The following is a 27,732-nucleotide window of genomic DNA, read 5'->3' on the forward strand; positions in this document are numbered from 1 at the left end:
GGATAAGGGGTTATGGGGAGTGGGCAGGGAAGTGGAGCTGAGCCCATGATCAGATCAGCCATGATCTTATTGAATGGCGGAGCAGACTCGAAGGGCCGTATTGCCTACTCCTGCTCCTATTTCTTATGTTCTTATGTTCTTACGTTGAGCAATTGTCTTTTTGACGATATTGCATATGGCTATATGGCTGGTATTGTAGCGATGCTCGGCTTCGTCTGAGGGTTACGGAGGGGGGGATCATGAGCCAGGTGGCGAGGCCGTAACCTTTGTCTCCCAGCATCCAGCTCTGGCCTTGTGGCTGAAACAGGTGTGAGACATTGCTCTCACGCAAGATGAAAGCATCATGGATGCTCCCTGGAAATTGTGCATTTACTGCCACAATGCGCTGAGTATGGTCGCACACCATCTATATGTTCAGCGAGTGGAATCCCTTTTAGTTTCGGTAAACCTCCTGATCCTCTAAAGGTGCTCACAGGGCGATGTGCATACAATCAATGGTAGTCTGCACCTTTGGGAAGCCAGAATTTCATGCAAAACCTATGGCCCTCTCATTCTGTGCCTCCCTGGTCATTGGGAACTGTAAAAGGCCATCCTGCGTGCGTACAGTGCAGTAGTCACCTGGCGAATGCAGCGATGTGTAGCATGCTGCAAGATGGAGCATATGTCCCCTGCTGATGCCTGAAAGGAGCCGAAGGCATAGAAGGCAAGTGTCGCAGTCACCTTCACATCGATGGGCAGTGCAGTCCTCTTGCCGCTTGCAGGCTGTACGTCTGCCTTTATGAGCTGGCATATCTCTGTGACCACTTCTTTTCAAAAGCGCAGCCTTCTAATGCACTGTGCCTCAGACAGGTGCAGTTATGAGTGCTGTTCCCTGTAAACTCATTGGGGATAAGGCCTCCTCCCCATACATCTTCAACCTCTTTGATTATGCTCGTAATGCTGTTAAATAAACCTTCTTCCAGCTTTATGCTGCATAGAAAAAGCAGCCAGCAATAATGGCAGAGATAGCATAGGCTCCATTCTTTTAAATGTCCTTAAATGTCCTTAAAAACGAAGTATAAACTCACAAAAAGCTCAATCTGTAAAACGCAGCCTTCCCTCCAAATCCTTTTCTGTATTGAACTCTTGCTCCGTTTTTCAAGATGGCGCTGTTAGCGCTGGGTGCATTGTGGGTCCGACCTGGTCAGACTTGATTTTTTTCTGTCAGGTTTTTTCGGCGGCAGTAAAAATGTCAGTATCGGCGAATTTTGCAAAAACGGCGATAGCAGAGTGTTGCAGGACAATTGATGTCATAAAAATGGCAAAGAAAAAGACAGACGATAATTTTTATCGCCGACGCTAAACCACTGCCGAAACATGCAAAATGGCGATAAATATTTTTAGTACCAAAAAACACACTTTTACCGCTCATATATGGCAGTAAAATGGGCGCAAACCTAGCAAATTTCTAGCCCCATATGTTTTATTAACTGCTTTGTTAATCTGTCCTGCAAAGATTTGTGCACAAGAACTCGCAGGCCTCTCTGTTCTTGCACCCCCTTTAAAATTGTACCATTTAGCTTTTATTATCGCTCCTCATTTTTCCTACCAAAATGTTTCACCTCACACTTATCTACGGTGAATTTCATCTGCTGTGTGTCCGCTCATTCCACCAGCCTGTCTATGTCTTCTTGAACTCTATTACTATCTTACTCATCTTTTACTACATTTCCAAGTTTTGTATCATCTGCAAATTTTGAAATTGTGCCCTATAACCCCAAGTCATTAATGTATTTCAAAAACAGCAGTGGTCCTAGTACTGAAACTTGGGGGAATACCACTGTATACCTTTCTTCAGTCTGAAAAACAGCCATTTGCCACAACTCTCTGTTTTCTATCTCTTAACCAATTTTGTATCCATGTTGTTACTGCCCCTTTTATCTCATGGGCTTCAATTTTTCTAACAAGCCTAATATGTTATACTTTATCAAAAGCCTTTTGAAAGTCCATATACACAACATCAACTGCACTGCCCTCATACACCCTCCCTGTTACCTCATCAAAAAACTCAATCAAGTTAGTCAACCACAATTTGCCCGTAACAAATCTGGGCTTGCTCTCCTTTTAATAAAGTCCATGCTTGTCCAAGTGGCTGTTAATTTTCTTCCGGATTATTGTTTCTGGCTTCTATATTACAAAAATGATATAGAAGCACTGGTGAAAGTGCAAAACAGATTTACAAGGATGATATCAGAACTGAAAGGGTACAACTAACAGGAAAGATTGAACAGGCTGGGGTTCTTTTCTCGAGAAAAGAGAATTTTGCGAGGTGACCTGATAGATGCCATTAAAATTATGAAGGGATTCGAAAGGGTAGAGGTCAAGAAGAGGTTTCCACTTGTGGCTTGTCCAAAACTAGAGGACATAAATATAAGATAGTCACTATCTAATAAGGAATTCAGGAAAGACTGCTTTACTCGGAGAGTGGTGAGAATGTGGAATTCGCTATTACATTGAGTGATTGAGGCACTTAGCATAGATGCTTTTAAGGGGCAGCCAGATAAGAACACGAGGGAGAAAGGAATAAAAGAGTATATTGATAGGGTGAGATGAAGTAAGCAGATAGGGAGGCTCATGTCAAACATAAACACCGGCATAGACCTATTGGACCAAATGGCCTGTTTCTATGTTGTAAAATTCAATGTAATTCAACTGTCCTTGTTCCAGCAAAAAATCCCCAATTTATAGAGGTTTGCTCCACAGCTACAAACACTCATTCCTGATATCAATCATAACGGTATGTATACCTATGCTAACAGACTTATTATATTAATGCAGACCCCTATAACTATTGTGCAAGAGCAATGTACAGCTCCACCAGTATGTAAACCACTGGAATTATTGTCTAAAATTACATGTAACCTAAAAGCAGTCATGAACTGAAAGTTGGCCTGATTTTAATACTTGAGCAATTTGCTTTACTTCAATCCCCAAAAGAATTATCCTTTAGACTAAAACTGATGATATATAAACACCCACATTTTCACTCATTAAAGCCATATCCTCCAGGGTTCCAGTTCTAATCTGACTCAGTACTCAGCTGTCCTAAATTGGCTTACTTCATTCAATTTCAATGTAATCCTCAATTTAAGGCAGCTGAGTCCCAGAACTCATAAGTTTCACACTACTGAGGAGAAAGCACATTTTGGAAAGGATTCTGCATTTTAAAAATTTACTGAATCTTGGGCGGGGGCAAATCCATATTAGTCCTTACTTTTCTTGTCTTTTGTTTTGTGACTTTTGCAAGCTTTTAGTTAGCTTTGTCGCCCGCGTTTGTTCAGACACTACGCACTACTCATGTTCTTAATGACAAATGGGCTACGACAGTAATAATATGCTAGGTACACTATTGCACTGAGATTGTGCACAATATGAGTTTTAATTCTCAAAGGTTACTGCACAAGATAAAAGTTCACAGGGTTGGGGTTAATATAATAGCATGGATAGAGGATTGGCTAATGAACAGAAAACAGAGGGTCGGTATAAATGGGTCATTTTCTGGTTGGCAAACAGCAACTAGTGGCGTGCCACAGGTATCGGCGCAGGGGCCTCAACTGTTTACAAACTATATTAATGACTTGGATGAAGGGACCGAGTGTAATGTAACCACGTTTGCAGATGATACAAAGATGGGTGGGAAAGCAAATTGTGAGGAGGACACAAAAAATCTGCAAAAGGATATAAACAGGCTAAGTGGGCAAAAATTTGGCAGGTGGAGTATAATGTGGGAAAATGTGAGGTTATCCACTTTGGCAGAAAAAAAAAGGAAAGCAAATTATAATTTAAATTGAGAAAAATTGCAAAGTGCTGCAGTACAGAGGGACCTGGGGGTCCTTGTGCATGAAACACAAAAAGTTAGTATGCAGGTACAACAAGTAATCAGGAAGGCAAATGGAATGTTGGCCTTTATTGCAAGGGGGTAGAGTATAAAAGCAGAGAAGTCCTGTTACAACTGTGCAGGGTATTGGTGAGGTCACACCAAGAGCACTGCATACAGTTTTAGTCTCCGTATTTAAGGAAGGATATAATTGCATTGGAGGCTGTTCAGAGAAGGTTAACTAGGTTGATTCCAGAGAATTGATGATGATAGGTTGAGTGGGTTGGGCCTATACACATTGGAGTTCAGAAGAATGAGAGGTGATCTTATCGAAGCATATAAGATAATGAGGGGGCTCGACAAGCTGGATGCAGAGAGGATATTTCCACTCATAGGGGAAACTAAAACTAGGGAACATAGGGCTAGAACCTCCACTTTTTTTGCATGCTTAACGTCCACTTAACGCCTATTTTACCGCTGAAATGACGTGTAACACCCATATGTCGCCATTTTGGCACAAAATGGAAACTGATGGGCTTTTTTAGGAGACTTATCGCCGAACATTAACGCCTAATGTGCTTAACGCCGGGAAAAAATATTACCGCCCGCCCACTTTTTTGGGGCGGAATCAGCAGAATGGGCGAAATCAGCACCCATAATATCGCCCAGCGTTAATTTTCGCACGGAATTAACGCCGAGATTCAATATGAACGCCCGGCCACTGTTTTTTGTCGTAAAGAGCATATTTACCCAAACTAATGGCCATGGAGATCGCCCATCGTCAATTTCACCACCTCGTACAGATATCGCCCACAATATTGCTCGCTCATAAAACCGGCCACAAAAAATGGAACTAACCGGAACTAATGCCAGTGGTGAGGCTGGCATTTGTTAAAACCCACTCTTATGTGAGGAGTTGATATCGGAACGATTTGCCTGAAAGAGTGCTGATGTGAGAGACAATGCTGACACACTGCTTTGTGTGCGCAGCTCAGATATGATTAGTACCCATCACCTTGATGCCAGTTAAAGTTTACATTGATTGATGTTAAGTTGTATTTAACCCTGATAGGAGCAGGATCACCAGTGTGTAACGGCCCAGCTATCTGAGACAATGCGCAACAAGGTTATGTTCAATAACAAAGGTTTAACACCAAAATTGGTCTGATATCATAAGTATCACAGTCAATAACACCCAACCCCCGCCCATGCCCTATTGTTTCCACCATTGACATAAATCACATGTTCAACATGTCCAGCAACACAGAATAGAAACATGGAAACATAGAAAATAGGTGCAGGATTCGGCCATTTGGCCCTTCGAGCCTGCACCACCATTCAATAAGATTATGGCTGATCATTCCCTCAGTACCCCTTTCCTGCTTTCTCTCCATACCCCTTGATCCCCTTAGCCGGAAGAGCCATATCTAACTCCCTCTTGAATGTATCCAATCAACTGGCATCAACAACTCTCTGCGGCAGGGAATTCCATGGGTTAACAACTCTCTGAGTGAAGAAGTTTCTCCTCATCTCAGTCCTAAATGGCTTACCGTTTATTCTAAGACTATGCCACCTGGTTCTGGACTTCCCCAACATCGGGAACATTCTTCCCGCATCTAACCTGTCCAGACCCGTCAGAATCTAATACGTTTCTATGAGATCCCTTCTCATCCTTCTAAACTCCAGTGAATAAAGGCCCAGTTGATCCAGTCTCTCCTCATATGACAATCCTGCCATCCCTGGAATCAGTCTGGTGAACCTTCGCTGCACTCGCTCAATAGCAAGAATGTCCTTCCTCAGATGAGGAGATCAAAACTGAACGCAATATTCCAGGTGAGGCCTCACTAAGGCCCTGTACAACTTCAGTAAGACCTCCCTACTCCGATACTCAAATCTCCTAGCTCTAAGGCCAACATACCATTTGTCTTCTTCAGCGCCTGCTGTACCTGCATGCCAACTTTCAATGACTGCTGAACCATGACACCCAGGTCTCTTTGCACTTCCGCTTTTCCTAATCTGCCGCTATTCAGATAATATTCTGCCTTCGTGTTTTTGCCCCCAAAATGGATAACCTCACATTTATCTACATTATACTGCATCTGCCATGCATTTGCCCACTTACCTAACCTGTCCAAGTCACACTGCAGCCTCTTAGCGTCCACCTCACAGTTCACACCGCCACCCCGTTTAGTGTCGTCTGCAAACTTGGAGATATTACACTCAATTCCTTCATCTAAATCGTTAACATATATTGTAAATAGCTGGGGTCCCAGCACTGAGCCCTGCGGAACTCCACTAGTCACTGCCTGCCATTCTGAAAAGGACCCGTTTATCCCGACTCTCTGCTTCCTGTCTGCCAACAAGTTCTCTATCCAAGTCAGTACATTACCCCCTATACCATGCACTTTGATTTTGCACACCAATCTCTTGTGCAGACAAAAGGCTGGTTAGTTTAACATCTGTAGTGGGGAAAATGCTTGAAACTATCATTAAGGAAGAAATAGCGGACATCTGGATAGGAATAGTGTAATCAAGAAGACGTAGCATGGATTCATGAAGGGGAAATCATGTTTAACTAATTTACTGGAATTCTTTGAGGATATAACGAGCATGGTGGATAGAGGTGTACCGATGGATGTGGTGTATTTAGATTTTCAAAAGGCATTCGATAAGGTGCCATACAAAAGGTTACTGCAGAAGATAAAGGTACGCGGAGTCGGAGGAAATGTATGAGCATGGATTGAGAATTGGCTGGCTAACAGAAAGCAGAGAGTCGGGATAAATGGGTCCTTTTCGGGTTGGAAATCAGTGGTTAGTGGTGTGCCACAGGGATCGGTTCTGGGACTACAACTGTTTACAATATACATACATGACCTGGAAGAGGGGACACAGTGTAGTGTAACAAAATTTTCGGATGACACAAAGATTAGTGGGAAAGTGGGTTGTGTAGAGGACACAGAGAGGCTGCAAAGAGACTTAGATAGGTTAAGCGAATGGGCTAAGGTTTGGCAGATGGAATACAAGGTTGGAAAGTGTGAGGTCATCCACCTTGGGAAAAAAAACAGTAAAAGTGAATATTATTTGAATGGGGAGAAATTACAACATGCTGCGGTACAGAGGGACCTGGGGGTCCTTGTGCATGAAACTCTTTTGAGTTTACCTGAAAATAAACATAAACATTAAAACCATGCCACCCGCCTGGGTGACACAGCAGACATTTTCAAGGCCCCTTTTTTTTTGGGGGGGTTTTTTTGGGGCGCTAAAATCAAATTTTTCCAGTGCCCCCTATAAAAGGGGAGGGGGACACTAAAAGCACCGGCAATGAAAACAAATTAAACTTTAAAACATAAAATCAAATTAAAATTTGGTTGCCGGGCGTGATGATGCACTCCAGTCCCTCCGGTGCCCACCTCTTGCGGAAGGCCGCAAGCGTACCGGTGGACACCGCGTGCTCCATCTCCAAGGACACCCTGGACCGGATGTAAGAGCGGAAGAGAGGCAGGCAGTCAGGTTGAACGACCCCCTCGACCGCCCGCTGCCTGGACCGGCTGATGGCACCCTTGGCCGTGCCCAGGAGCAGTCCTACGAGGAGGCCTTCGGACCTACCCGCTCCCCTCTGCACAGGGTGCCCAAAGATCAGGAGAGTGGGACTGAAGTGCAGCCAGAATTTCAGGAGCAGCCCCTTCAAATAATGGAACAGGGGCTGCAACCTCGTGCACTCGATAAAAACATGGAACACGGACTCCTCCAGACCGCAGAAATTGCAGGCGGCCTGGGAGTCCGTGAACCGGCTTAAAAATTTATTGCACGGCACTGCTCCGTGCACCACCCTCCAGGCCAAGTCCCCGATGAATAGTGGGAGGACCCCTGCGTAGAGTGCCCTCCATCGGGGACCACCGCCTCCTCCGGACGGCAAGATGGTACGCCATAGCGTGTCCGGACGGCCGGCGAGGATGGCAAAGTTGAGAGTGTGCAGGAGCAGCCCGTACAGGAAACCCCTCCGCGCGGAACTGAAAGGCACGGAGGGGATTTCCCCGAGGCGGCTCAAGTTGTGAGGCGCCGGCTCCTTGTGCATGAATCCCAAAAAGTTAGTTTGCAGGTGCAGCAGGTAATCAGGAAGGCGAATGGAATGTTGGCCTTCATTGCGAGAGGGATGGAGTACAAAAGCAGGGAGGTCCTTCTCCAACTGTACAGGATATTGGTGAAGCCGCACCTGGAGTACGGCGTGCAGTTTTGGTCACCTTACTTAAGGAACGATATATTAGCTTTGGAGGGTGTACAGAGACGATTCACTAGGCTGATTCCGGAGATGAGGGAGTTACCTTATGATGATAGATTGAGTAGACTGGGTCTTTACTCGTTGGAGTTCAGAAGGATGAGGGGAGATCTTATAGAAACATTTAAAATAATGAAAAGGATAGAGGCGGAGAGGTTGTTTCCACTGGTCGGGGAGACCTCGGGGGCACAGCCTCAAAATACGGGGGAGTCAATTTAAAGTTGAGAAGGAATTTCTTCTCCCAGAGGGTTGTGAATCTGTGGAATTCTCTGCCCAAGGAAGCAGTTGAGGCTAGCTCAATGAATGTATTCAAGTCACAGATAGATAGATTTTTAACCAATAAGGGAATTAAGGGTTACGGGGAGCGGGCGGGTAAGTGGAGCTGAGTCCACGGCCAGATCAGCCATGATCTTATTGAATGGCGGAGCAGGCTCGAGGGGCTAGATGGCCTACTCCTGTTCCTAATTCTTATGTTCTTATGTTCTTATGTTGTCAAAATTCTTTTGAAAGTCCAAATACACCACATCCACTGGTTCTCCCTTGTCCACTCTGTTAGTTACATCCTCGAAAAATTCCAGAAGATTCGTCAAGCATGATTTCCCTTTCATAAATCCATGCTGCCTTGGACCGATCCTGTCACTGCTTTCCAAATGCGCTGCAATTTCATCCTTAATGATTGATTCCAACATTTTCCCCACTACTGATGTCAGGCTAACCAGTCTATAATTACCTGTTTTCTCTCTCCCTCCTTTTTAAAAAAGTGGTTTTACATCAGCTACCCTCCAGTCCATTGGAACTGACCCAGAGTAGATAGACTGTTGGAAAATGATCACCAATGCATCCACTATTTCTAGGGCCACTTCCTTAAGTACTCTGGGATGCTGACTATCAGGCCACGGTGATTTATCGGCCTTCAATCCCATCAATTTCCCGAACACAATTTCCCACCTAATAAGGATATCCTTCAGTTCCTCCTTCTCACCAGACCCACTATCCCCTAGTACATTCAGAAGGTTATTTGTGTCTTCCTTCGTGAAGACAGAACCAAAGTATTTGTTCAATTGGTCTGCCATTCTTTGTTCCCCATTATAAATTCACCTGAATCTGACTGGAAGGGACCTACTTTTGTCTTCACTAATCTTTTTCTCTTCACATATTTATAGAAGCTTTTGCAGTCAGTTTTTATGTTCCCTGCAAGCTTCCTCTCGTACTCTATTTTCCCCCTCTTAATTAAACCCTTAATTCTCCTCAGTTGAATTCTAAATTTCTCCCAGTCCTCAGGTTTGTTGCTTTTTCTAGCCAATTTATATGTCTCTTCCTTGGTTTTAACAAGATCCTTAATTTCCCTTGTTAGCCACAGTTGAGCCACCTTCCCCATTTTATTATTACTCCAGACAGTGATGTACAATTGCTGAAGTTCATCCATGTGATCTTTAAATGTTTGCCATTGCTTATCCACCGTCAACCCTTTAAATATCCTTTGCCAGTCTATTCCAGCCAATTCACCCCTCATACCGTCAAAGTTACCTTTCCTTAAGTTCAGGACCCTAGTTTCCGAATTAACTCTGTCACTCTCCACCTTAATAAAGAATTCTACCATATTATGGTCACTCTTCCCCAAGGGGCCTCGCACAACAAGATTGCTAATTAGTCCCTTCTCATTACACATCACCCAGTCTAGGATGGCCAGCTCTTTAGTTGGTTCCTCGACATATTGGTCTAGAAAACCATCCCTAATACACTCCAGGAAATCCTCCTCCACCGCATTGGTTAGCCCAATCAATATGTAGATTAAAGTCGCCCATGATAACTGCTGTATCTTTATTGCACACATCCCTTATTTCTTGTTTGATGCTGTCCCCAACCTCACTACTACTGTTTGGTGGTCTGTACACAACTCCCACCAGCGTTTTCTGCGCTTTGGTATTCCGCAACTCCACCCATACCGATTCCACATCATCCAAGCTCATGCCCCTCCTTACAATTGCATTAATTTCCTCTTTAACCAGCAACGCCACCCCACCTCCTTTTCCTCTCTGCCTATCCTTCCTAAACATTGAATACCACTGGATGTTAAGTTCCCAGCCTTTGACACCCTGGATCCATGTCTCCTTGATGCCAATTGCATCATATCCGTTAACTGCTGTCTGCGCAGTTAATTCTTCCACCTTATTCCTAATACACCTCGCATTGAGGCACAGAGCCTTCAGGCTTGTCTTTTTAACACACGTTGTCCCTTTAGAATTTTGCTGTAATGTGGCCCTTTTTTATTTTTGCCTTGGGTTATCTGCCCTCCACTTTTACTATTCTCCTTTCTATCTTTTGCTTCTGTCTCCATTTTATTTCCCTCTGTCTCCCTGCATAGGTTCCTATCCCCCTGCCATATTAGTTTAACTCCTCCCCAACTGCACTAGCAAACACTCCCCCTAGGCCATTGGTTCTGGTCCTGCCCAGGTGCAGACCGTCCGGTTTGTGCTGGTCCCACCTCCCCCAGAACCGGTTCCAATGTCCCAGGAAATTCAATCCCTCCCTTTTGCACCACTCCTCAAGCACGTATTCATCTGAGCTATTCTGCGATTCCTACTCTGACTAGCACGTGGCACTGGTAGCAATCCTGAGATTACTATTTTTGAGGTTCTACTTTGTAATTTAGCTCCTAGCTCTATAAATTGGTCTTTTAAGACCTCATCCCGTTTTTTACCTATATCGTTGGTATCTATATGCACCACGACAACTGGCTGTTCACCCTTCCTTTTCAGAATGTCCTGCACCCACTCCGAGACATCCTTGACCCTTGCACCAGGGAGGCAACATACCATCCTGGAGTCTCGGTTGCGGCTGCAGAAACGCCTATCTATTCTCCTTACAATTGAATCCCCTATCACTATAGCTCTCCCACTCTTTTTCCTACCCTCCTGTGCAGCAGAGCCACCCACGATGCCATGGACTTGGCTGCTGCTGCTCCCCCCTGATGAGTCATCCCTCTCAACAGTACCCAAAGCGGTGTATCTGTTTTACAGGGGGATGACCGCAGGGGACCCCTGCACTACCTTCCTTGCACTGCTCTTCCTGTTGGTCACCCATTTACTATCTGGCTGTGTACCCTTTACCTGCGGTAAGACCAACTCGCTAAACGTGCTATTCACGTCATTCTCAGCATCGTGGATACTCCAGAGTTCATCCACTTGCAGCTCCAGTGCTGCAATGTGGTCCGTCAGGAGCTGGAGGCGGATACACTTCCCGCACACGTAGTCATCAGGGACACCGGAAGCGTTCCTGACTTCCCACATAGTATAGGAGGAGCATAACACGTGTCCGAGCTGTCCTGCCATGACTTAACCCTTAGATAAACTTAATTTGGCAACAACAATACGAAAAGGTTACTTACTGATAGAGAAAAGATAAAAGTAAAGCTACTTACCAATCACCAGCCAATCATTCACCCCCTTGGCTGTGACATCACCTTTCGATTTTTTTCTACTTCTTTTTTGCCTTCTCTCCCCACTGCAGCTGCACCGGCTGGGCCTTTATAGGCCTCTGCCTCCATGAACTCCTACCTCTCCGACTGCCGCCGACTCTCCTCTGCCGCTGGGCCTTTATAGGCCTCACCAACACCACGCACTCCCGCCTCTCCTCTGCCGCTGGGCCTTTACATGCTGCTCCGACACCCCAAATAGAAAGGCAAAGCAGGAATGTGGTCCCCAGCCTCCATACATTGCAACAAATTGCATACACCCAGATGGAGATATAGCACAGCCATCACCTGAGCACATGCACCAAACATAGAAACATAGAAAATAGGTGCAGGAGTAGGCCATTCGGCCATTGGAGCCTGCACCACTATTCAATAAGATCATGGCTGATCATTCCCTCAGTATCCCTTTTCTGCTTTCTCTCCATTCCTCTCGATCCCTTTCACCATAAGGACCATATCTAACTCCCTCTTGAATATATCCAATGAACCAGCATCAACAACTCTCTGCAGCAGCGAATTCCACAGGTTAACAATTCTCCGAGTGAAGAAGTTTCTCCTCAACTCAGTCCTAAATGGCCTACCCCTTATCCTAAGACTGTGTCCCCTGGTTCTGGACTTCCCGAACATCGGGAACATTCTACCCGCATCTAACCTGCCCCGTCCCGTCAGAATCTTATACATTTCTATGAGATCCCCTCTCATCCTTCTGAACTCCAGTGTATGAAGGCCCAGTTGATCCAGTCTCTCCTCATATGTCAGTCCTGCCATCCCGGAATCAGTCTGGTGAACCTTCGCTGCACTCCCTCAATAGCAAGAACGTCCTTCCTCAGATTAGGAGACCAAAACTGAATACAATATTCCAGGTGAGGCCTCACCAAGGCCCTGTACAACTGCAGTAAGACTCCAATACTCAAAACCCCTAGCTATGAAGGCCAACATACCATTTGCCTTCTTCACCACCTGCTGTACCTGTATGCCAACTTTCAATGACTGATGAACCATGACACCCAGGTCCCGTTGCACCTCCCCTTTTCCGAAGCAGCCACCATTCAGATAATATTCTGTCTTTGCGTTTTTGCCCCCATAGTGGATAACCTCACATTTATCCATATTATACTGCATCTGCCATGCATTTACCCACTCACAAAACCTGTCCCAAGTCACCCTGCAGCCTCCGAGCATCCCCCTCGCAGCTCACACCGCCACCCAGTTTAGTGTCATCTGCAAACTTGGAGATATTACACTCAATTCCTTCATCTAAATCATTAATATATATTGTAAAGAGCTGGGGTCCCAGCACTGAGCCCTGTGGCACTCCACTAGTCACTGCCTGCCATTCTGAAAAGGACCTGTTTATCCCGACTCGCTGCTTCCTGTCTGCCAAACAGTTCCCTATCCACATCAGTATATTACCCCCAGTGCTTTGATTTTGTACACCAATCTCTTGTGTGGGACCTTGTCAAAAGCCTTGTGAATGTCCAAATACACCACATCCACTGGTTCTCCCTTGTCCACGCTACTAGTTACATCCTCAAAAAATTCCAGAAGATTGGACAAGCATGATTTCCCTTTCATAAATCCATGCTGATTTGGACCGAGCCTGTCACTGCTTTCCAAATGCGCTGCTATTTCATCCTTAATAATTGATTCCAACATTTTCCCCACTACTGATGTCAGGGTAACTGGTCTATAATTACGCGCTTTCTCTCTCCCTCCTTTTTTTAAAAATGGTGTTACATTAGCTACCCTCCAGTCCATAGGAACTGATCCAGAGTCGATAGACTGTTGGAAAATGATCACCAATGCATCCATTATTTCTAGGGTCACTTCCTTAAGTACTCTGGGATGCTGACTATCAGGCTCCGGGATTTATCGGCCTTCAATCCCATCAATTTCCCGAGCACAATTTCTCGCCTAATAAGGATATCCTTCAGTTCCTCCTCCTCACTAGACTCTTGGTCCCCTAATACTTCTGAAAGGTTATTTGTATTTTCCTTCGTGAAGACAGAACCAAAGTATTTGTTCAATTGGTCTGCCATTTCTTTGTTCCCCATTATAAATTCACCTGAGTCTGACTGCAAGGGACCTACGTTTGTCTTCACTAATCTTTTTCTCTTCACATATCTATAGAAGTTTGCAGTCAGTTTTTATGTTCCCGGCAAGCTTCTTCTCATACTCTATTTTTCCCCTCTTAATTAAACCCTTTGTCCTCCTCTGCTGAATTCTAAATTTCTCCCAGTCTTCATGTTTGTTGCTTTTTCTAGCCAATTTATATGCCTCTTCTTTGGATTTAACACAATCCTGAATTTCCCTTGTTACCACGATTGAGCCACCTTCCCCATTTTATTTTTACTCCAGACAGGGATGTACAATTGCTGAAGTTCATCCATGTGATCTTCAAATGTTTGCCATTGCCTATCCACCGTCAACCCTATAAGTTTCATTTGCCAGTCCATTCTAGCCAATTCACGCCTTTCCTTTCCTTAAGTTCAGGAACCTAGGGTCCAATTTTTGGCCTGAGTTGCTCCTGTTTTTTTGGAGCAACTGGTTTAGAATGGAGTATCTTAGAAATTTGAATTCTCAGCATTTAGTTTGTCCAGTTCTCGTCAGTTAGAACAGTTTCACTTTGGAACAGAATTTTTTTTTCAAAAGGGGGCGTGTCCGGCCACTTACGCCTGTTTTCAAAGTTTAGGCAGTGAAAACTTACTCCAAACTAACTTAGAATGGAGTAAGTGAAGATTTCTGTACATTCGAAAAAACCTTGTCTACACTTTAGAAAATCAGGCATAGGTTACAAATCAGGCGTAGGGAATGGAGGGGTGAGGGGCGGTTAAAGGGAAGTTTACAAACATTAAACACTTCAGTTTTACAAATAAAGAGCCATCATCAATAATAAATGATAAATACATCAATAAATCAACTAATAAATCAATCAAAAAAAATTAATAAAAATATTTTTTTTTTAAATCAATAAATAAAACATTTTCTACTTACCGACTGCAGCACCGGGAGCCCTTCAACAGCATGCTGGGACGGACCCCCAGTGTGTCTCTGTCAGTGTCTCTATCTCTCTGTCTGTCTGTGTGTGTGTCTCTCACTTTCTGTCTGTCAGTGTCTGTGTTTCTGTCAGCGAGGGGAGGGGGAGAAGGCGGTTGGAGGGAGGGAGGGAGGGAGAGAAGGAGAGAGGGGGAAGGGAGGGAAGGAGAGAGGAGGGAGGGAAGGAGAGAGGAAGGATGGAAGGAGAGAGGAGGGAGAGAGGGATAGAAGGAGAGAGGAGGGAAGGAGAGAGGAGGGAGGGAGGGAAGGAGAGAGGAGGGAGGGAGGGAAGGAGAGAGGAGGGAGGGAGGGAAGGAGAGAGGAGGGAGGGAGGGAAGGAGAGAGGAGGGAGAGAGGGAGGGAAGGAAGGAGGGAGGGAAGGAGAGAGGAGGGAAGGGAGGAGAGGGGAGGAAAGGAGGGAAGGAGAGAGGAGGGAGGGAGTGGGTGGGAGGGGGAGAGAGGAGGGAGGGAGGGAGGAGAGGAGGGAGGGAGGGAGGCAGAGAGGGAGGGAGGGAAGGAGAGAGGGGGAGGGAGAGAGGAGGGAGGGGGGAGGGAAGGAGGGAAGGAGGGAAGGAGAGAGGAGGGAGGGATGGAAGGAGAGAGGAGGGAAGGAGAGAGGAGGGAGGGAAGGAGAGAGGAGGGAAGGAGGGAAGGAGAGAGGAGGGAGGGAGGGAAGGAAGGAGGGAGGGAAGGAGAGAGGAGGGAAGGGAGGGAGGGAAAGAGGAGGGAGGGAGGGAAGGAGAGAGGAGGGAGGGAGGGAAGGAGAGAGGAGGGAGGGAGTGAAGGAGAGAGGAGGGAGGGAGAGAAGGAGAGTGGGGGGGAAGGGAGAGAAGGAGGCTGAACGGCCGGCCCCAAGACCTCGGGCTGGATTTACAGGTAGGTGGTGTCGGGTCTCGGGGGTGCGGGGGGGGAGAGTCGCGGAGGTCCGGGGGGTGTGGGGAGAGAGTCGGGGGGATGGGGGGGGAAGAGTCGCGGAGGTTGGGGGCAGGGGGAGAGAGAGTCGCGGAGAACCGGGGGGTGGGGGGGGAGAGAGTCACGGAGGTACGGGGGTGGAGCGGAGGTCGGGTCGCTGGGTGGGGGGGGGAGAGTGGGGGTCGGGTCCGGTCCGGTCCGGTCGGGTGGGAGGAGCCTTCTGCACGCAGCCCCAGTGGGGCCATTCGGCCAGGGCTAGGGGCTGCGTGCTTCGGGCCCCTCCCACACAGTTTTGGGCGCCTGGAGCAACTGCACATGCGCGCCCACTGTAGCGCGCATGTGCAGAGGTCCCGGCACTGTTTTCAGCGCAGGGACCTGGCTCCGCCTCCTACAGCTCGTGCTGTGCTGCGCCCAGCTCCAGAGGGCCTCTAGGGAGCAGGAGAATAGGTAAGTTTTTTTTAGGTGCCCTTTCTGGAACGAAAAACGGGCGTCCAGGTCCGGGCTGCGCCGTTTTAGGCACGGCCCGAAACTTGGGCCCCTAGTTTCTGAATTAACTGTGTCACTCTCCATCTGAATAAAGAATTCAACCATGTTAAGGTCACTCTTCCCCAAGGGGCCTCGCACAACAAGATTGCTAATTAGTCCTTTCTCATTGCACATCACCCAGTCTAGGATGGCCAGCTCCCTAGTTGGTTCCTCGATATATTGGTCTAGAAAACCATCCCTAATACACTCCAGAAAATCGTCCTCCACCGCATTGCTACCAGTTTGGTGAGCCCAATCAATATGTAGATTAAAGTCACCTATGATAACTGCTCTCCCTTTATTGCATGCATCCCTAATTTCTTGTTTGATGCAGTCCCCAACCTTACGACTACTGTTTGGTGGTCTGTACACAACTCCACTAGCGTTTTCTGCCCCTTTGTATTCTGTAGCTCCACCCATACCGATTCCACATCATCCAAGCTAATGTCCTTTCTTACTATTGCATTAATTTCCTCTTTAACCAGCAATGCCACCCCGCCTCCTATTCCTTTCTGTCCATCATTCCTAAATGTTGAATACCCCTGGATGTTGAGTTCCCAGCCATGGTCACCCTGGAGCCATGTCTCCGTGATGCCAATTACATCATAACCGTTAACTGCTATCTGCGCAGTTAATACGTCCACCTTATTCTGAATACTCCTCGCATTGAGGCACAGAGCCTTCAGGCTTGTCTTTCTAACACACTTTGCCCTTTTAGAATTTTGGTGTCATGTAGTCCTTTTTGCTTTTTGCCTTAGGTTTCTCTGCCCTCGACTTTTACTTTTCTTCCTTCTATCTTTTGCTTCTGCCCCCCATTCTCCTTCCCTCTGTCTCCCTGCATAGGTTCCCATCCCCCTGCCATATTAGTTTAACTCCTCCCCCACAGCACTAGCAAACACTCTCCCTAGGACATTGGTTCCAGTCCTGCTCAGGTGCAGACCGTCCGCTTTGTACTGGTCCCACCTCTCCCAGAACCGGTTCCAATGTCCCAGGAATTTAAATCCCTCCCTTCTGCACCACTCCTCAAGTCACATATTCATCTGAGCTATCCAGCGATTCCTACTCTGACTAGCACGTGGCACTGGTAGCAATCCTGAGATTACTACTTTTGAGGTCCTACTTTTTAATTTAGCTCCTAGCTTCACTTTCCTTCCCCCCTCTCCTTCTTCTCCCCACCTCTACCACTTTCTCTCCTTGCTCCACTGCGCCTGGTCGAGGAGCTCTTCAGGTGGTGCCTCATTGCGGGGTATGAAGGCAGATGCGGTGGTTGCATGGGTACGGGAGCGGGGGCTGCCTGGGGGGAGCATTCTCTGATGCAGAAGTCAGATCTTGGTCCTTGCTCTCATCTGTCGTTCACAGTGGTGGTGCGGAACCTAGGGATGGAGTGCCGCACTCGGGGACCACTGGGAGGCCTGTGGCAGTTGTGTTCCTGGCTATCGCATCCAGGGACTCCGCCATGCACGGAATGTACTCGGTCATGGTGGCCAAGTGTCGGGCTATGCCCCTCAATGCTTTGATGAGCTGGTCACCAATGTCACAGTCCTCCTGGACAACTGTACCATCTCTCCGCTTTCATGTTGCACTCGTGGAACTGACCTGCCGTGTCCACGAGGCATCTGCGGGGTCAGCACCTTCCTGGTGACAAATCGGGTGCCCTATGGCGAGGTGCTTGGGCCCGATCCCTCCAGAGTGGAGTCGGGAATGACCGGAGGATCACGAGATGGCCTTGGGGTGGAATGGCTTCTGGAGCGTGGCAATGCAGGTTCTTTGAAGACCGCGCTCTCATCCGTCGAGAAGAGACCCAGCGGATTGACCGGCGACAATTGGAGCTAGAAGCCGGCGATCTGAAAACTCTTTTTTATCGCCACGCTGGAAATAATGACCATTTTTGGGGCGATAAACACAAAAGTGGAGGTTCTAGGCCATAGTCTCAGAATAAGTGGCCGCCCATTTAAAACTGAGATGAGGAGGAATTTTTTCTCTCAGAGGGTTGTAAATGTATGGAATTTTCTGCCCCAGACAGCTGTGGAGGCTGGCCCATTGAATATATTTAAGGCGGAGATAGACAGATTTTTGAGCGATAAGGGAATAAAAAGTTATGGGGAGCAGGCAGGGAAGTGGAGCTGAGTCCATGATCAGATCAGCCATGATCACAAACACCTTCAACATTTATGTCACAGGGGACCTGTCAAAGCCCAGCGGGAGATCGAGCCAGCGGCAGTTGGTGAGAGGGGAGCGACCTGTCAAAAGCCCAGCGGGAGATCGAGAGCCAGCGGCAGTTGGTGAGAGGGGAGCTACCTGTCAAAAGCCCAGCGGGAGATCGAGAGCCAGCAGCAGTTGGTGAGAGGGGAGCGACCTGTCAAAAGCCCAGCGGGAGATCGAGAGCCAGCAGCAGTTGGTGAGAGGGGAGCGACCTGTCAAAAGCCCAGCGGGAGATCGAGAGCCAGCGGCAGTTGGTGAGAGGGGAGCGACCTATCAAAAGCCCAGCGGGAGATCGAGAGCCAGCGTACTGGTGCAGCTACAGCGGGAGAGAAAGCAAAATAGAAGTAGAAAGTAATCAAAAAGTGACGTCACAGCCAATGGGGTAAGTGATTGGCTGGTGTTTGGTGAGTAGCTTTTCTTTTATTTTTTATATCAGTAAGTGAACTATAACATTGTTATTACCAATTTAAGGGTATCTAAGGTTAAGACATGGCAGGAGAGCTCAGTCATGTGATATGCTCCTCCTGTACCATGTGGGAACTCGGGGACACTTCCGGTGTCCCTGACGACTACGTGTGTGGGAAGTGTATCCGCCTCGAGCTCTTGACGGTCCGCGTTGCGGAATTGGAGCTGAAGGTGGATTCACTCTGGAGCATCCACGATGCTGAGAATGACGTGAGTATCACGTGTAGTGAGTTGGTCTTACCGCAGGAGAAGGGTCCACAGCCAGATAGGGAATGGAAGACCAACAGGAAGAGCAGTGCAAGAAAGATAGTGCAGGAGTCCCCTGTGGTCATCCCCCTGCAAAACAGATACACTGCTTTGAGTACTGTTGGGGAGGATGACTCATCAGGGGAGGGCAGCCGCAGCCAAGTTCATGGCACCGTAGGTGGCTCTGCTGCAAAGGAGGGCAGGAAAAAGAGTGGGAGCGCGATAGTGATAGGGGATTCGATGGTGAGGGGAATAGATAGGCGTTTCTGCGGACGCAACCGAGACTCCAGGATGGTATGTTGCCTCCCTGGTGCAAGGGTCAAGGATGTCTCGGAGCGGGTGCAGGACATTCTGAAATGGGAGGGAGAACAGCCAGTTGTCGTGGTGCACATTGGTACCAACGACATAGGTAAAAAAAGGGATGAGGTCCTACGAAAAGAATTTAAGGAGCTAGGAGCTAAATTAAAAAGTAGGACCTCAAAAGTAGTAATCTCGGGATTGCTACCAGTGCCACGTGCTAGTCAGAGTAGGAATCGCAGGATAGCGCAGATGAATACATGGCTTGAGCAGTGGTGCAGCAGGGAGGGATTCAAATTCTTGGGGCATTGGAACCGGTTCTGGGGGAGGTGGGACCAGTACAAACCGGACGGTCTGCACCTGGGCAGGTCCGGAACCAATGTCCTCGGGGGAGTGTTTGCTAGTGCTGTTGGGGAGGAGTTAAACTAATATTGCAGAGGGATGGGAACCTATACAGGGAGACAGAGGGAGACAAAAAGGAGGCAAAAGCAAAAGACAGAAAGGAGATGAGGAAAAGTGGAGGGCAGAGAAACCCAAGGCAAAGAACAAAAAGGGCCACTGTACAGCAAAATTCTAAAAGGACAAAGGGTGTTAAAAAAACAAGCCTGAAGGCTTTGTGACTTAATGCAAGGAGTATCCGCAATAAGGTGGATGAATTAATTGTGCAAATAGATGTTAACAAATATGATGTGATTGGGATTACGGAGACGTGGCTCCAGGATGATCAGGGCTGGGAACTCAACATCCAGGGGTATTCAACATTCAGGAAGGATAGAATAAAAGGAAAAGGAGGTGGGGTAGCATTACTGGTTAAAGAGGAGATTAATGCAATAGTTAGGAAAGACATTAGCTTGGATGATGTGGAATCTATATGGGTGGAGCTGCAGAACACTAAAGGGCAAAAATCGTTAGTGGGAGTTGTGTACAGACCTCCAAACAGTAGTAGTGATGTTGGGGAGGGCATCAAACAGGAAATTAGGAGTGCATGCAATAAAGGTGCAGCAGTTATAATGGGTGACTTTAATATGCACATAGATTGGGCTAGCCAAACTGGAAGCAATACGGTGGAGGAGGATTTCCTGGAATGCATAAGGGATGGTTTTCTAGACCAATATGTCGAGGAACCAACTAGGGGGGAGGCCATCTTAGACTGGGTGTTGTGTAATGAGAGAGGATTAATTAGCAATCTCATTGTGCGAGGCCCCTTGGGGAAGAGTGACCATAATATGGTGGAATTCTGCATTAGGATGGAGAATGAAACAGTTAATTCAGAGACCATGGTCCAGAACTTAAAGAAGGGTAACTTTGAAGGTATGAGGCATGAATTGGCTAAGATAGATTGGCTAATGATACTTAAGGGGTTGACTGTGGATGGGCAATGGCAGACATTTAGAGAACGCATGGATGAATTACAACAATTGTACATTCCTGTCTGGCGTAAAAATAAAAAAGGGAAGGTGGCTCAACTGTGGCTATCTAGGGAAATCAGGGATAGTATTAAAGCCAAGGAAGTGGCATACAAATTGGCCAGAAATAGCAGCGAACCTGAGGACTGGGAGAAATTTAGAACTCAGCAGAGGAGGACAAAGGGTTTGATTAGGGCAGGGAAAATGGAGTACGAGAAGAAGCTTGCAGGGAACATTAAGGCGGATTGCAAAAGTTTCTATAGGTATGTAAAGAGAAAGAGGTTAGTAAAGACAAACGTAGGTCCCCTGCAGTCAGAATCAGGGGAAGTCATAACGGGGAACAAAGAAATGGCAGACCAATTGAACAAGTACTTTGGTTCAGTATTCACTAAGGAGGACACAAACAACCTTCCGGATATAAAAGTGGTCAGAGGGTCTATTAAAGAGGAGGAACTGAGGGAAATCTTTATTAGTCGGGAAATTGTGTTGGGGAAATTGATGGGATTGAAGGCCGATAAATCCCCAGGGCCTGATGGACTGCATCCCAGAGTACTTAAGGAGGTGGCCTTGGAAATAGCGGATGCATTGACAGTCATTTTCCAACATTCCATTGACTCTGGATCAGTTCCTATCGAGTGGAGGGTAGCCAATGTAACCCCACTTTTTAAAAAAGGAGGGAGAGAGAAAGCAGGGAATTATAGACCGGTCAGCCTGACCTCAGTAGTGGGTAAAATGATGGAATCAATTATTAAGGATGTCATAGCAGCGCATTTGGAAAATGGTGACATGATAGGTCCAAGTCAGCATGGATTTGTAAAAGGGAGATCATGCTTGACAAATCTTCTGGAATTTTTTGAGGATGTTTCCAATAAAGTGGACAAAGGAGTACCAGTTGATGTGGTATATTTGGACTTTCAGAAGGCTTTCGACAAGGTCCCACACAGGAGATTAATGTGCAAAGTTAAAGCACATGGGATTGGGGGTAGTGTGCTGACGTGGATTGAGAACTGGTTGTCAGACAGGAAGCAAAGAGTAGGAGTAAATGGGTACTTTTCGGAATGGCAGGCAGTGACTAGTGGGGTACCGCAGGGTTCTGTGCTGGGGCCCCAGCTGTTTACATTATACATTAATGATTTAGACGAAGGGGATTAAATGTAGTATCTCCAAATTTGCGGATGACACTAAGTTGGGTGGCAGTGTGAGCTGCGAGGAGGATGCTATGAGGCTACAGAGTGACTTGGATAGGTTAGGTGAGTGGGCAAATGCGTGGCAGATGAAGTATAATGTGGATAAATGTGAGGTTATCCACTTTGTCATTGAAGGTTGGCATGCAGGTACAGCAGGCGGTTAAGAAAGCAAATGGCATGTTGGCCTTCATAGCGAGGGGATTTGAGTACAGGGGCAGGGAGGTGTTGCTACAGTTGTACAGGGCCTTGGTGAGGCCACACCTGGAGTATTGTGTACAGTTTTGGTCTCCTAACTTGAGGAAGGACATACTTGCTGTTGAGGGAGTGCAGCGAAGATTCACCAGACTGATTCCCGGGATGGTGGGACTGACCTATCAAGAAAGACTGAATCAACTGGGCTTGTATTCACTGGAGTTCAGAAGAGTGAGAGGGGACCTCATAGAAACGTTTAAAATTCTGACGGGTTTGGACAGGTTGGATGCAGGAAGAATGTTCCCAATGTTGGGGAAGTCCAGAACCAGGGGTCACAGTCTAAGGATAAGGGGTAAGCCATTTAGGACCGAGATAAGGAGAAACTTCTTCACCCAGAGAGTGGTGAACCTGTGGAATTCTCTACCACAGGAAGTAGTTGAGGCCAATTCACTAAATATATTCAAAAGGGAGTTAGATGAAGTCCTTAGTACTCGGGGGATCAAGGGGTATGGCGTGAAAGCAGGAAGTGGGTACTGAAGTTTCATGTTCAGCCATGAACTCGTTGAATGGCGGTGCAGGCTAGAAGGGCTGAATGGCCTGCTCCTGCACCTATTTTCTATGTTTCTATGTTTCTATCGCAGAAGTCTGCCATTTTGTCTGAATTTTGCACATTTGTGGTCCAATTTTGCAAGGCTCAGCTGGCTGCATGAAAACCAGTAAATTGGGCATTAGCCTCATTTAAATGGATAACTTATATAACGACAGGCCCCAAGCTGAATGCTGCCACTATCGATGAAACACTGCCGATGGCATAGAAACATAGAAACATAGAAAATAGGTGCAGGAATAGGCCATTCGGCCCTTATAGCCTGCACCGCCATTCAATGAGTTCATGGCTGAACATGCAACTTCAGTACCCCATTCCTGCTTTCTCACCATACCCCTTGATCCCCCTAGTAGTAAGGACTACATCTAACTCCTTTTTGAATATATTTAGTGAATTGGCCTCAACAACTTTCTGTGGTAGAGAATTCCACAGGTTCACCACTCTCTGGGTGAAGAAGTTTCTCCTCATCTCGGTCCTAAATGGCTTACCCCTTATCCTTAGACTGTGACCCCTGGTTCTGGACTTCCCCAACATTGGGAACATTCTTCCTGCATCTAACCTGTCTAAACCCATCAGAATTTTAAACCTTTCTATGAGATCCCCTCTCATTCTTCTGAACTCCAGTGAATACAAGCCCAGTTAATCTAGTCTTTCTTGATGTGTCAGTCCCGCCATCCCAGGAATCAGTCTGGTGAATCTTCGCTGCACTCCCTCAATAGCAAGAATGTCCTTCCTCAAGTTAGGAGACCAAAACTGTACACAATACTCCAGGTGTGGCCTCACCAAGGCCCTGTACAACTGTAGCAACACCTCCCTGCCCCTGTACTCAAATCCCCTCGCTATGAAGGCCAACATGCCATTTGCTTTCTTAACCGCCTGCTGTACCTGCATGCCAACCTTCAATGACTGATGTACCATGACACCCAGGTCTCGTGCACCTCCCCTTTTCCTAATCTGTCACCATTCAGATAATAGTCTGTCTCTCTGTTTTTACCACCAAAGTGGATAACATCACATTTATCCACATTATACTTCATCTGCCATGCATTTGCCCACTCACCTAACCTATCCAAGTCACTCTGCAGCCTCATAGCATTCTCCTCGCAGCTCACACTGCCACCCAACTTAGTGTCATCTGCAAATTTGGAGATACTACATTTAATCCCCTCGTCTAAATCATTAATGTACAATGTAAACAGCTGGGGCCCCAGCACAGAACCTTGCGGTACCCCACTAGTCACTGCCTGCCATTCTGAAAAGTACCCATTTACTCCTACTCTTTGCTTCCTGTCTGCCAATCAGTTCTCAATCCACTTCAGCACACTACCCCCAATCCCATGTGCTGTAACTTTGCACATTAATCTCTTGTGTAGGACCTTGTCGAAAGCCTTCTGAAAGTCCAAATACACCATATCAACTGGTTCTCCCTTATCCACTCTACTGGAAACATCCTCAAAAAATTCCAGAAGATTTATCCAGTATGATTTCCCTTTCACAAATCCATGCTGACTTGGACCTATCATGTCACCTCTTTCCAAATGCGCTGCTATGACATCCTTAATAATTGATTCCATCATTTTACCCACTGCCGATGTCAGGCTGACCGGTCTATAATTCCCTGTTTTCTCTCTCCCTCCTTTTTTAAAAGTGGGGTTCCCCAACAGCACTAGCAAACACTCCCCCTAGGACATTGGTTCCGGTCCTGCCCGGGTGCAGACCGTCCGGTTTGTACTGGTCCCACCTCCCCCAGAAGCGGTTCCAATGTCCCAGGAATTTGAATCACTCCCTTCTGCACCACTCCTCAAGCCATGTATTCATCTGAGCTATCCTGTGATTCCTACTCTGACTATCACATGGCACTGGGAGTAATCTTGAGATTACTACTTTTGTGGTCCTACTTTTTAATTTTGCTCCGAGCTCCCTAAATTCGTCTCGTACGACCTCATCCCTTTTTTTACCTATATCGTTGGTACCAATGTGCACCACGACAACTGGCTGTTCACCCTCCCTTTTCAAAATGTCCTGTACCCGCTCCGAGACATCCTTGACCCTTGCACCAGGGAGGCAACATACCGTCCTGGAGTCTCAGTTGTGGCCGCAGAAACACCTATCTATTCACCTTACAATCGAATCCCCTATCACACTCTCCCACTCTTTTTCCTGCCCTCCTGTGCAGCAGAGCCACCCACGGTGCCATGAACTTGGCTGCTGCTCCTCTCCCCTGATGAGTCATCCCCCTCAACAGTACTCAAAGCGGTGTATCTGTTTTGCAGGGGGATGACCGCAGAGGACCCCTGCACTACCTTCCTTGCACTGCTCTTCCTGTTAGTCACCCATTCCCTATCTGGCTGTGTACCCTTTACCTGCGGTAAGACCAACTCACTGAACGTGCTATTCACGTCATTCTCAGCATCGTGGATGCTCCAGAGTGAATCCACCCACAGCTCCAGTGCCGCAATGCAGTCCGTCAGGAGCTGCAGATGGATACACTTCCCGCACACGTAGTCGTCAGGGACACTGGAAGCGTCCCCGACTTCCCACATAGTACAGGAAGAGCATAACACATGTCCGAGCTGTCCTGCCATGACTTAACCCTTAGATAAACTTGATTTGGCACCAACAATGCTAAAGGTTACTTACTGATAAAGAAAAGAAAAAGAAAAACTACTTACCAATCAGTAGCCAATCTTGGCAGTCTTACAGGACAGGACACTCCTGATCAGCACAGCAACAAAATCGCTGTTTAAGCACGCTAATTGCATGTTACACCAGAATTCTGATGGAGAGATGAGCCTTCATTTCATCAGCATTTCACAGCTTTTCATGTGTTTTGTGGTTGAGTCATTCCCCAAGGTTTCAAAAGGCATCCCTAATCCCTTAGAGGAATTGTCCAATCTCCTTCCTCCTTCAAATAGTCGTGGGACTATGGACTGGTGCAATATAGAGACATAGAAACATAGAAACATAGAAAATAGGTGCAGGAGTAGGCCATTCAGCCCTTCTAGCCTGCACTGCCATTCAATGAGTTCGTGGCTGAACATGCAACTTCAGTACCCCCTTCCTGCTTTCTCACCATACCCCTTGATCCCCCTAGTAGTAAGGACTTCATTTAACTCCCTTTTGAATATATTTAGTGAATTGGCCTCAACTACTTTCTGTGGTAGAGAATTCCACAGGTTCACCACTCTCTGGGTGAAGAAGTTTCTCTTCATCTCGGTCCTAAATGGCTTACCCCTTATCCTTAGACTGTGACCCCTGGTTCTGGACTTCCCCAACATTGGGAACATTCTTCCTGCATCTAACCTGTCTAACCCCGTCAGAATTTTAAACGTTTCTATGAGGTCCCCTCTCATTCTTCTGAACTCCAGTGAATACAAGCCCAGTTGATCCAGTCTTTCTTGATAGGTCAGTCCCACCATCCCGGGAATCAGTCTGGTGAATCTTCGCTGCACTCCCTCAATAGCAAGAATGTCCTTCCTCAAGTTAGGAGACCAAAACTGTACACAATACTCCAGGTGTGACGTGAGACATCATGGATGCTATCAGTGCACAGGTTGATTTGATTCCTGTGGCCTGTGCATTAAGTTAATGGACCACTCTCCTGTTCATGTATGACACGGTCCATGTATGCCATCTATTACCTCCTGAACTTGTGGAAATCCTGTCTCAAAAGAGAAATACTGCATCCTCCTGTTTTTCTGCTTCCTTTCTATTGGAAAGTGATGAAAGTATTTCCCTGACAAACAAGTCTTCTGTCACTTGTTTGATGCACCAGTGCAGTCAACTGAGACTTTTGCAAATGTCCCCAATAGTGGCGTGAAAAGATCCTGTAGTGTAGAAGTATAATTGTGTGGTTACCTTCACAGCCAATGGGCAGAGCCACCTTTGTGATGGAAGATGTCTGTGGGTGGGTTGAAGTAGGCAGCATAACTTAGTAAGTGCCTTTCTGGTAAAGTACTCAGGTAGTAGGTACACTTAGGTTATAGATTTGGCTCCTGGGATAAGGGCAACTGGGTGCTGGACATCTCGTATAATTGCTCCTCTCTTTCTTGCTTCCACCTTGGCATTTTGCTCTGCGGAGCTGCGTGAAGCTTGTTGGCCCTTTCCTGTCCATCAAATGCAAATGACAATGACAAGATTCAGGCCCCATGGTACGCCCCTTTCCCTGACTTCTGTCCTTAGAGAGAGTGATGGCGGTGGCAGTACCAGAAAGCCTCCAACTATCCCTTTTGGGGATAGTGGGCCCCATTGTAAGCACCTCTGCCCTCCACTGGGCCTCAAAACCTTGGGGTCTGAAATTGGGCTCCTGTGCGCCTCTGGGCGTTGCTAAGGGGGCGCAAATGGGTTTTCACCCGGTTGCATTGAGAACAGCGTCCCCGTGAAATTTTTTTAAAGTGAAAAGTTACCCCCCCCCCCCCTCCAAACAGGCCGCCACCGAATTTCGCCCTCTTGGATTTTTAGGACTTAGCCCATGCCGAGGATCAAAACCACGGCACAAAAGCAAAATATTGTGGATCTTGGAAATCTGAAATAAAAACAGAAAATGCTGGAAATACTCAGTAGATCAGGCAGCATTTCTGGAAAGAGAAACAGAGTTACCGTTTAAGAGCGATGACCTTTCGGCAGAACTCAAAACTGCCAGCTCGCAAGACTTTTCTGCCCCATTTGAAAGGTCTCCCTTCTCAGGATTCTACACCTCCAGTCCTGTCGCAGTACTGTCAAAATGTTCCTTGGATGGGGGGGAGGCCGGGGGGAAGGCGGTGACAGGCTCCATCTTGCGATCAGGGATTCTGCCAAGAGCCTGCCCTGCATGATTAATGAGCCCTGTCCCAGGAAAACAGGTCAGGTTCATGGATAGGGTAGCAGGCAGATGTCCTGCAGCAACATACCTCTGGTTGAAAGAGGAGAACCCAGGCCTGCTTGATTGTCCAAATCTAGTAGGGCTATTGGCATCCTTAAGGGAGTTCCCATGCTGAGAAAATTACTTCCTGCAACTGAATTAGCAGCTGAAAGTAAGGCTGCTGGAATAAAAGGAGTGGGAAAAAAGCTT

This window comes from Pristiophorus japonicus, chromosome 2, assembly GCF_044704955.1.
Source record: "Pristiophorus japonicus isolate sPriJap1 chromosome 2, sPriJap1.hap1, whole genome shotgun sequence".
NCBI lineage: Eukaryota > Metazoa > Chordata > Chondrichthyes > Pristiophoridae > Pristiophorus > Pristiophorus japonicus.